The 9,242-nt window shown below is 40.5% G+C and overlaps 1 long non-coding RNA gene across 1 annotated transcript; it reads right to left on the bottom strand.

Moving 5' to 3' along the window:
- Positions 1-421: 421 nt before the first annotated feature.
- Positions 422-1,629, bottom strand: LOC137166485 (uncharacterized). The gene is made up of 3 exons (XR_010923711.1): positions 1,500-1,629; positions 1,187-1,220; positions 422-604 (listed from the first exon to the last, which is right to left on the bottom strand). It is a non-coding gene; the product is annotated as an uncharacterized lncRNA (long non-coding RNA).
- Between the last annotated feature and the right edge of the window lie 7,613 nt (positions 1,630-9,242).

Genomic DNA, 9,242 nt, shown 5'->3' with positions numbered 1-9,242 from the left:
ATTACTCCCATAATCAAATTTTAATGAAAAGAAAACCTCAAAGGAGCAGTGTGTGTTGCATATTCCTTCAGAGAGGGCCAGTTCATGGTCAGGAGACCTTAAGGAAAAGAAAACAAATTTGGATGCTGGAAGCCAGTTTGTCATTGTAATTAAGTGATTAGTAAATAAAGATAGAAGAGTGATTTCAGAACACTGGCATAGCTCATCACATTGCTAAAGCTAATGTTTGTAAGAGAAGCAAGTTTCTAGGCTGGTTTGATAAAGTATATCACACAATCCACCAAACCAGATGCCTGGAGGGAACACATCAGTACATTATTCTTTCTGCTGCTGCTGCTAAGCCTGCTCTAATGTAAGGAAGTTGTTTTGCAGAGGGTCAAGTACTTTATAGAATAAGTTTCTAAGTGATTAAGCAGTTTTTACATTATTTTATTTGAGGCAAAGAAGAGCATTGATCATCCTGACCTTCATGCAATTAGAATTAATAGGAGACTCAGCTAGTGAAAAGATGATACAGGATCCCAACGTGTTACCTAAGCAGAATTTGGGACTTGTGTGTTGATTCATCAGCACATGAGCTATAGAAAAAGGAACTGATACCCATCTGTAAGAGAGAGAAACAAAATCCCTAAAAAAACCAACCTAGAAAATACCCCAATACATAATACAGACAAGCTAGAATAAGAGGTTAATTTAATTACAAAAGTCAGAGTCAAGAAAGACCCATTAGATCACCTAGTCCATCTCCCTGCAAATACAGGATTGTACATGTTTTTGTTTGCTAGTGTCTCGAGAGATGAGGCTACTGATGGGTCTCTTAGAAAAGGGAAAGGACTCTAAGGTTTAGAAATGTGCATATATCACTGAGTCTTATTTTGCTCTCCACATAGAATTTCAATAAAAGCAGAACTAAGTCAAAGAAATTAATGAGAACTTGTAAACTCTTACCTAATCCTGCACTCCTTCCTCAAGCAAAACTCCTAGTGACTCCAATAAGAGCTTTCCACACACAAGGCTTAATAGAACTTATTCTAACCCAGAGGGTTGAAAACCTCTGCTTTATCACTACATCTAGCTATTTGCAATGGAGCTAGTTTTCCATCGCTCTAAAATCCATTTAGAAAGACAAAGCTCTGTTAGTTTACATGAGCACTATCTCTCTAGCAGCAGCAAAACATCCACTTACCTGGTCTGCACTGGACTTAGCATCAATTCTTTTACTAAAGGAAACAAACAGGAAGTCTATCAAAATTGCTTGGATTACTAGCCTCTCTCTGCTGATCTACTCATTGACACTTTGGCCCAGGAAGCCATTTCTAGAATAGGGGGAAGTTATAAACAGCACTAAGAGATGTCTGGAAAGAGCACAAAGAGCTCACAAACTGTGTCTGTGTTTTACAATATTCCCAGGGAGCATGTAAATAGCATTTACTTTTAATGAAAAATCCAATCAAGAGAGAAATGGGCCTAGTGCAAAATGGACCACCCCCTGCACTCACTTTTAAAGCCTCATCTTTTCAGTTAAGATTCAATCTAATTCATTTCCTGATGCAGCAGATATGAGACTTGGGAATCCAAATGGTCTCTCAGTCCTTCATCTGATGCAGCTGGTGAGCCACACTTTCAAACAGCCCTGAGTGCAGTATTGCACGAGTTTCAGCTGAATTGATTGAGAACAAATATTTCTAATAAGAGAGTAATTTTGCCTCTGCTAATTGACCTCAGTAAATTGTAATTATCTTTTAATTATTCTGAAGTTCTGTCAGTATAGAACTAATCAGGTAAAAAAATGCAAATTGACTCTCAATGGGTTTCCTGGGGAATATGCAATTTACTGCAGAGCCAATGAACCAGGCCAAATTCAGACAGCAGTATTTTGGATCCACTTAAAAAATGGCTGGGATTTTGTTTTGGACTATTAAGCAATTTGTACTTGCCATGCTAAAACACAAAATAATCTTTTAGAACCTTACATGCTTTTTTTAGTCTCTGGAGCCAACCCTGCTACGTGAGAGGGAGCTGGGTTCTGTTCCTTCCTGAGCATCACCAACAGAGTTGTTTACAGAGTTCAGTTCCATGATCAATCTGTTACACCTATGGCAGTTGGCTTGCTACTCAGTTTTTCTACTCTTATGCTTGGGGGAGAGCTAGGTGGAAAGAGGGGAGACTGGAGGTAAATGTGACTTTAAGTCATCATTCTGCTCCCAGATATCCTTGGGCAATACGGGGGCCTGCCCAGCTACTGGTGTAAGTTAGAGCAGTCTCAGAAGTTCCTGCTTCCCAAGGCTCCTGTGGAAACCTGGGCAGCAGAAAATTGCTGTAATACTATGTACTCTAACCACCCCGCCAATTTGTTGCCTACAGCAAGGCTGGGAGCAGGGCCCATCTAGTGCCCTTATTGCCAGCTAGGAAAATTCTCAGAAATCCATGTTTCCTGACTTTAATGCTCCTTTACACCATCATAGTGGCATAAAAGGGCCTTAAGGCTATATCTACAAAAGGATTCAGACACCTAAGTTCAACATTTAGGTGCCAATGAGTTCCTCAAAACCTCTGCTCAACTGCTGCCTAACTCTGTAGGTGCCAAAACTTCCTAGGAACCGACATTTCCACTGTTAAAGTCCCTAAGATACCTAAGTTTCTGTCTCTGGGTATGCACATAGCCACCTCTATCCAGGCATCTGAGTGTCTAGCTCACTCAATAACTAAGTCCTAGTGTGAACCTCAGTCTAGGCGTCCCTCCACCTATCTGATCTGCAAGGCCTGATCCTGTAGGCAATCTCAGACCAGCCTACATCCACTGAAAATGACCAGCACAGGGCATAATGCCCCCATTTTAACTTTTAGCCCAATGGTTAGAGCACAGGTTTGGGATGTGGGCTAGGTGGGTTCTATTCACCCTTTGCTAATGTGGAACACTGATTTGAACTTTTCTGGCTTCTGCCAAGAGAGTGCCCAAACCCCTGAGCTACTCTGAGGCATTGTATCTCCAGTCTCTCTTATTGAAGCTGTTCTACTGTGCATAAGTAATTAACTATTCATTAGAGCAAGCAGACTGAAATCTAGATCTCCTGGTTCCCCAGTGAGTGTCCCATCCATGGGTCTATAGTCATTCTGACATGCAGTCTCTCTAGCCCAAATCATTATTAATTATTTATACAGAGCAGGCAAGACTTACCCCCAGAATAGCTGAGTGGTTAGGGCCCTTTAGAGAGGCAAGTTCCAATCATTGCTCCACATCAAGAAGAGGAAAGAACTGAACCTGGGTCTCCTACATCCTGGGTGAACTGACTAGTGGGAGCAAGCAGTTCCTCTGCAGTTGCTTGCAAAAAAACAAAAAAACAACAACAACAAAAATCTGCTTAGGCGCCCAACGCCAAGAGAATCTTAAGCAGAGAGAGAAGCCTCCCTCTGGCCCAGGCTTAGGCTCCTGTCGGTATGCCTACATAGCAAACAAACAGCAGTGTGGCTGACTGGGGCTTGGGCTGTGGGGCTGTAAAATTGCTATGTAGACCTTTGGACTTGGGCTGGAGTCTGGGCATTGGGACCTCATGAGTGGGAGAGGGTCCCAGTCCTGGGCTCCAGCCCAAGCCCCAATGTCTACACAGCAATTTTTAGCCCTGTGAACCTAAAGTCAGATGGCTTGGACCAGCCATGGCTGTACCATGAGTCTTTTATTCCAGTTTAGATATATCTTAAGTCCCTCTGAAGGGAAGGACTTAGGACAATGCCTTTCCTCAGAATTTTCTGCTTGCTAACTTAGGCAGCTCAGCATACTGGCTTTTGAGGATCCCCATTTTAGGTGCCTAACTCTCCCTCTGGACTGTACAGCACTATGAAGCCTAGCCACCTAAATTGGGGCTGTGAATTCCACTGGGTTGCAAGACACCTAAGACTGTGCTGTAATGCTAAGCATTGCATCAGCTAAATCCCTTGGTGATTCCAGACAAAGAATCAGGCCCAGTTAGGTCATAACTGGAAGAGACTGAGGTCAGATGGAAGTAAATGAGGACATATTCTAACTTGCTGAATCTTTATTACTAGTGATGTTGACTGAGGAGAATCCAGTCTGTGTGTCAAATTCCTAGCTGACAAATTCCTAGGGCTGGCAGTTAGAAAAATCATCGCTGGTATTTTTGTTATAGAAGGTACTCTTAGATAAACATGAAACAATGTCATTTTTACATCTACAGTCTTCAGAATGGAAAAATACTAAGCAAAATCATGTGCAACATAAAGCAAAAATAGTTTTCCACATTTCCAGTGCATGTATGTCAGATACATCAACTTGGATTCAGATACATCCTCATGGGGTGAGTTTTAAAGCACAAACATTATACATAATTTATAAACATGTTAATGTAAAGATGGCAAGACATAACATGAAATACAGATGCTTGCAACAGATAATTTCCATGTTCCCATTGAGGTAGGATGTTGAATTTGGTACACTTATTCATTAAGTTCAGCTGAGGCAGTTGTGCTGGATATGAAATGTCATTTGTGGGGGAAATGAAGGTCATCTTAGCTCACCAATTCTATTTATTAGGCTGAAGTCAAGAACATTTCCACAAGTATATTTATTCAGTACGTGATTAGAAAATATTAATTTCAATGTTGCATGCTGCTGTAGTTCTCCTGACCAGTTGTATATTTCATTATAGTGTGTTGAATCACAGAATATCAAAAGAACATTAATGGCAAAACAGTGGTATAAGAAAAGTAATGTCATCCTACATTTTGTGAATCTAGTACTTTCACGTTTTAAATATTTGAAAAATATTGAAAAATATTTTGTTCTTGTGATACTACATTAATATAAACTGTCCAATACTTCTGCAGCATTTTATATTATGGTGAAATTACTTCATTCCACTTTTACTATACATCAGAAAATCTTAAAGCAATATTACTAGGAGACTGGAAAACTGTATATGTATGAATAATGGATCAGTGACTAAGATAAAAGTGTCCCTTTATTGAACACAGGATGCTTTCATTGATTAAAATAATAAATATTTCAAAGCCACAGCTTTCCACATGTGAATGAATGTGCCACTGTTGCTAGCACTGATGTTGCCGTCGACGCAGCACTATGCCACTTGAGGGGATGGTTAAACAGCGTTGACTTCTGGGTTGATTGAGTGGGTCTTCACTGACTGCTCAATTGATCCAGAAAGGTCGATCTGACGGCGACGACTTTGCCGCTGTCAGTGTAGACATACCCTAAGGGGGAGGGGGAGCTGGGATTCTATTACTCCTTGTTCATCAGCAAAAGAGCTAGCCATTAAGGCATAGATCCTCATAGGTATTTAGGCACCCAACTCCTACTGAAATTACATGCTTGAAATTACAGGTTACATGCTTGCTTAACTTTACACACATGCACAGTTTCATTAGCAGTGACCTTGGGGTTTTTGTCATCTTCCTCTGCAGCCAGGGTCCCCACATGGGGGGAAAAAGGGTACACTTTACTGGGGCCCGGAGGCCCTGGGCGGCCCGGCCCAGGCTGCAATCCCCATTACCATGAGGAAAAAAATGTTCATGGCTCACGAGATTGTATGTATGGGATGATTGTGGTATATGTGTGGGAGGGGGCCTGTGTTACAAATTTGTACTGGGCCCGAAAAAATTATGCTTGGGCCCTGTCTGCAGCATATGAGTGTGGATCACGTGTCAGGATTATCTGAATATATCTCACTTCATCTTTTCCCTAACATTGTGAGGGCCTTGGGGCAATGGTGCACTTTGGCTTTCCTATTCTTAGCCTGTGGCACACAATAGAGTCATAGATTATAAGGTCAGAAGGGACCATTATGATCAATAGTCTAGTCTCCTGTTGGCTGTAATACTTTGGTCTAATTTCGGTTGTTGGGTTTAGTGTGCAGGTGCTAGGTGGTGTTGGTGGCCTGTGATATACAGAAGCTCAGACTAGATGATTTGGAGGTCCCTTCTGGCCTTAAACTCTATGACTATTCATATCTGTAAAGTTAAACCTGTGCATAAATTCCAGTCATTTTATACTTGTGCAAACCCACTGAAGGCCATTGCATTGGTGTCACTGAGGGCATAATTTGGCTTGCAATACTTCTATTACTGGTGGTAATGTGTGACAAGAACCCAACTTGACTCTCAGATCATAGGCTGTGTTTGCAGTGTGCCATTTAGAGAAAAAAAATCCTCTTCTTTTTACTTATCAGCGGAGCACATTTGATCTAGAACTCATTGAGAGAAAATAAAGATCAAACCTCCTGGTGTCATCTTCAGAGTAATTTTTCACAGTAAAACTTCACCATAAATAATTTAAATTTGTGAATGTAAGTAAAATACTTATACATTAGATCTACTTTGATGGTATCATCTCAAACCTCTTCCAATAACTAGCAGATTAACATTTATTCACCTTTCAGAGAACATTTCCTTTAAAAAGCACAAGGCTTTAAAATGGGCGTAAGTAAAGAAACAGACTTGCCAGACAGGATTTGGAGTAATCTCTAATTTCTAAAATGGATCTTCACTCAGAACAAATCCCTGTCTGTATGCACACCTCACAGCCATACACATACCATGCACGCATCTCTGTCACTATTTTCCATGTGCTCTGAAAGCAATTTGCATGAATTATATTGTACTACCAGGTCTACTGTAGTTAAGGTTTAGACAAGCTTTCTGTTTATATATAATGATAATTTTGCTGCAGTCAGTATTCTCTGTACATTCCAAATAACCTCATGCATTGCTGGGATAGCTTTATTATATTATATTTATTATTGTTATTATTTTAAACAATTCCCACATCAACAGGATCATCTTTACTATAAATGTGACTAGTAGGTCCAATGCAGCTAACTGACAGAAGCTTCCTGTTTTGCAACTTGCTTGGCAAAAGTCTTCTGAGAGACCTTAGCCTCGCTTCCAACATTTGGGTAAAGATGTAGGACTGGGTATGATTAAGTCTGATGGGGGAGTGTGCTAGGCATGTGGGATGGGAAGAAGCCTTACTATTTGCAGCAGGTATAAGGCACAATTCAAGCAAATCTTCCACTCCCAGTCACTGAATAGGCTTAGGAATGTAGCAACCTACATGGAACTTAGGGGGATGAGCACAGGTTGCAGGAGGGAAAAGTTTGGAAGTGGTAATTGGAAGGCAATCTGTGTGCACAGGGCTTGAATGCTAGTTGCAGTTGCAATATCTCTGTAAATCACCTTCTTAATAAAAAGCCAGCTTGGTTTTGCAAGTTATACAGAGTCCTTTCATGTTATTACCAGCACCCAGTACATAAAGCATGGTATCAGCGATCTAGTGAGGCCCACAGGCCCACAGCGATCTAACGAGGCAAATATAGCAGAATTTAGAAACAGAGGAAACAGGCAGCAGGAGGGTCTTAGACCACCAGAAATGCTGGATTTACAGGCAAAAACCTAATATAACCATGGAAGCAAGAACTGAATCTTTATATAGAACTGGCCATGAAGGGAAATGATGAAAAATGAAGATAAAGAGTTTTTTAACTCTGTCAGTGGGGAAAGGGACAAGTAGTGAGTGAGTCCCACACTGTTGCCAGGAATTATACACAAAACATTGGGACAGCTGATAAAGATATTTGATGAGTTCTGTGACCTCAGGCAGAATGAGATTGTAAAGAGATACTGGGTTTTTTTTTACCCTTAACTAAGAAGCAGAAGAGGGAATAGATAGTTATATGCAGCTGAGAACTCTGGCATCCACATTAAAAATTCCCTAATTAGAGACAGGATGGTTTGTGAGGCACATGGTTCCAGCTTACAGGAGAGTTTGTTGAGAGAAACAGATCTAACCCTCATGAAATGCCTCCAAATAGCAAAGGCAGATAAACTGTCCAGAGAAAGGCTCAAAACAGTAACAGCCACTAGTGCAGAACAAGTACACTGGCTCAAGCTAAAGGAACCCAGTAAGCAGAACAGAGACCGACTGACCGAGAATGCAGATGGCATGTTCCAGTGTATATTCTGTGGAAAGCAACAAGAGACAAAAAGAAAAACGCCCAGCCTACACACAATGGGAAACGGAACCACTTTATATCCCAGTGCCTCAGCTACCCCAGGAAGTAAAAAGTAATAACAGATGAATTGACTGAGCATGTAGAAACTTCAAATGAAAAGAAAGATATTTGCAATGTAATTTTAGAGGTTCCAAAGTCTTTCAATATACACAGATTGCAGAAGAAGGCTCCAGCCACTCAACTACCATATTTGCAACTGTGGTATTAGATCAACAACCAATATGATTCCAGCTGGATTGTGGACCCAACTGCAATGTTATCCAGGCAACGCTGATAAGCAGCAATATCAGATTGGAAAATGTGACTAAGTGCTGGTGATGTATAATAAAACCATTCTGAGGCCAGTGGGCAAATGCAAGCTGTCAATAAAAACTCTGCAAAACAAGAGATGTTAGCTTGGAGTTTATAGTGGTTGGCACCCAGGAGTACCAACTACTGCTGAACACTAGGGAAGTACAAGCTATGGATTTGATTACAGAACAGCAGAATGTCCTCAACTTGTGAGAAAGAGGAATACATTCATTTTGGGCCCTGTCCAGCATTCTAACAGACTATATATGTCAAGGACATGGACATCTAGAGGGCAAGATGAAATAGACCCTCATTCACAGCCCATGAGACTATCGAAACAAAGAATGCCATTAGCCTTAGTGGAGACATTGAAGAAGAAACTAGCAAGTCTGAAGAAACATCATTACATGCTCTGAAATTAGCACAGAGTGGACCATCAGCTTAGCAGTGGTGAGAAAACCTGCAGGTAAACAGAGGCTCTCCACTGACTCAAAACCACTGACAAGAACATTGAAAAGAAGTCACTATTTAGGGAAGCCAATTTGATATTACTGAGAGAACTTTAGAGTACAGGATTACCCCTAAAAAACCCCTATTGGAATTTCCAGGGAGACAATCTTTTCTTGAAAGGACACGGATAGAGCCCTCCAATCAAGATAGAACACATAAACTGTGATACTTCGAAAACAGAAACCAAGTTTATTTAGAAGTCAATGGTTACATTAAATAAAAAGAGATAGAAATCAAGCATGACTTGTAACCATGTAACAATATATATTTTTATCAGAATACAACTATTAGAAGATATACAGTACAGAAAAATAGTACTTAAACTACTAAAACATAGATGGTATAAGAAAAACTATAACAACACTATAATACATAACATTATTAATTTAATAATACATT

This window comes from Emydura macquarii, unplaced genomic scaffold (assembly GCF_026122565.2).
Source record: "Emydura macquarii macquarii isolate MOO-44397 ecotype Brisbane River unplaced genomic scaffold, CSIRO-AGI_Emac_v2 contig_2863, whole genome shotgun sequence".
In the NCBI taxonomy this organism is placed as follows: Eukaryota; Metazoa; Chordata; order Testudines; family Chelidae; genus Emydura; species Emydura macquarii.
The sequence above is the reverse complement of the archived record's forward strand: the minus strand, read 5'-3'. Positions and strand labels throughout refer to the sequence as shown.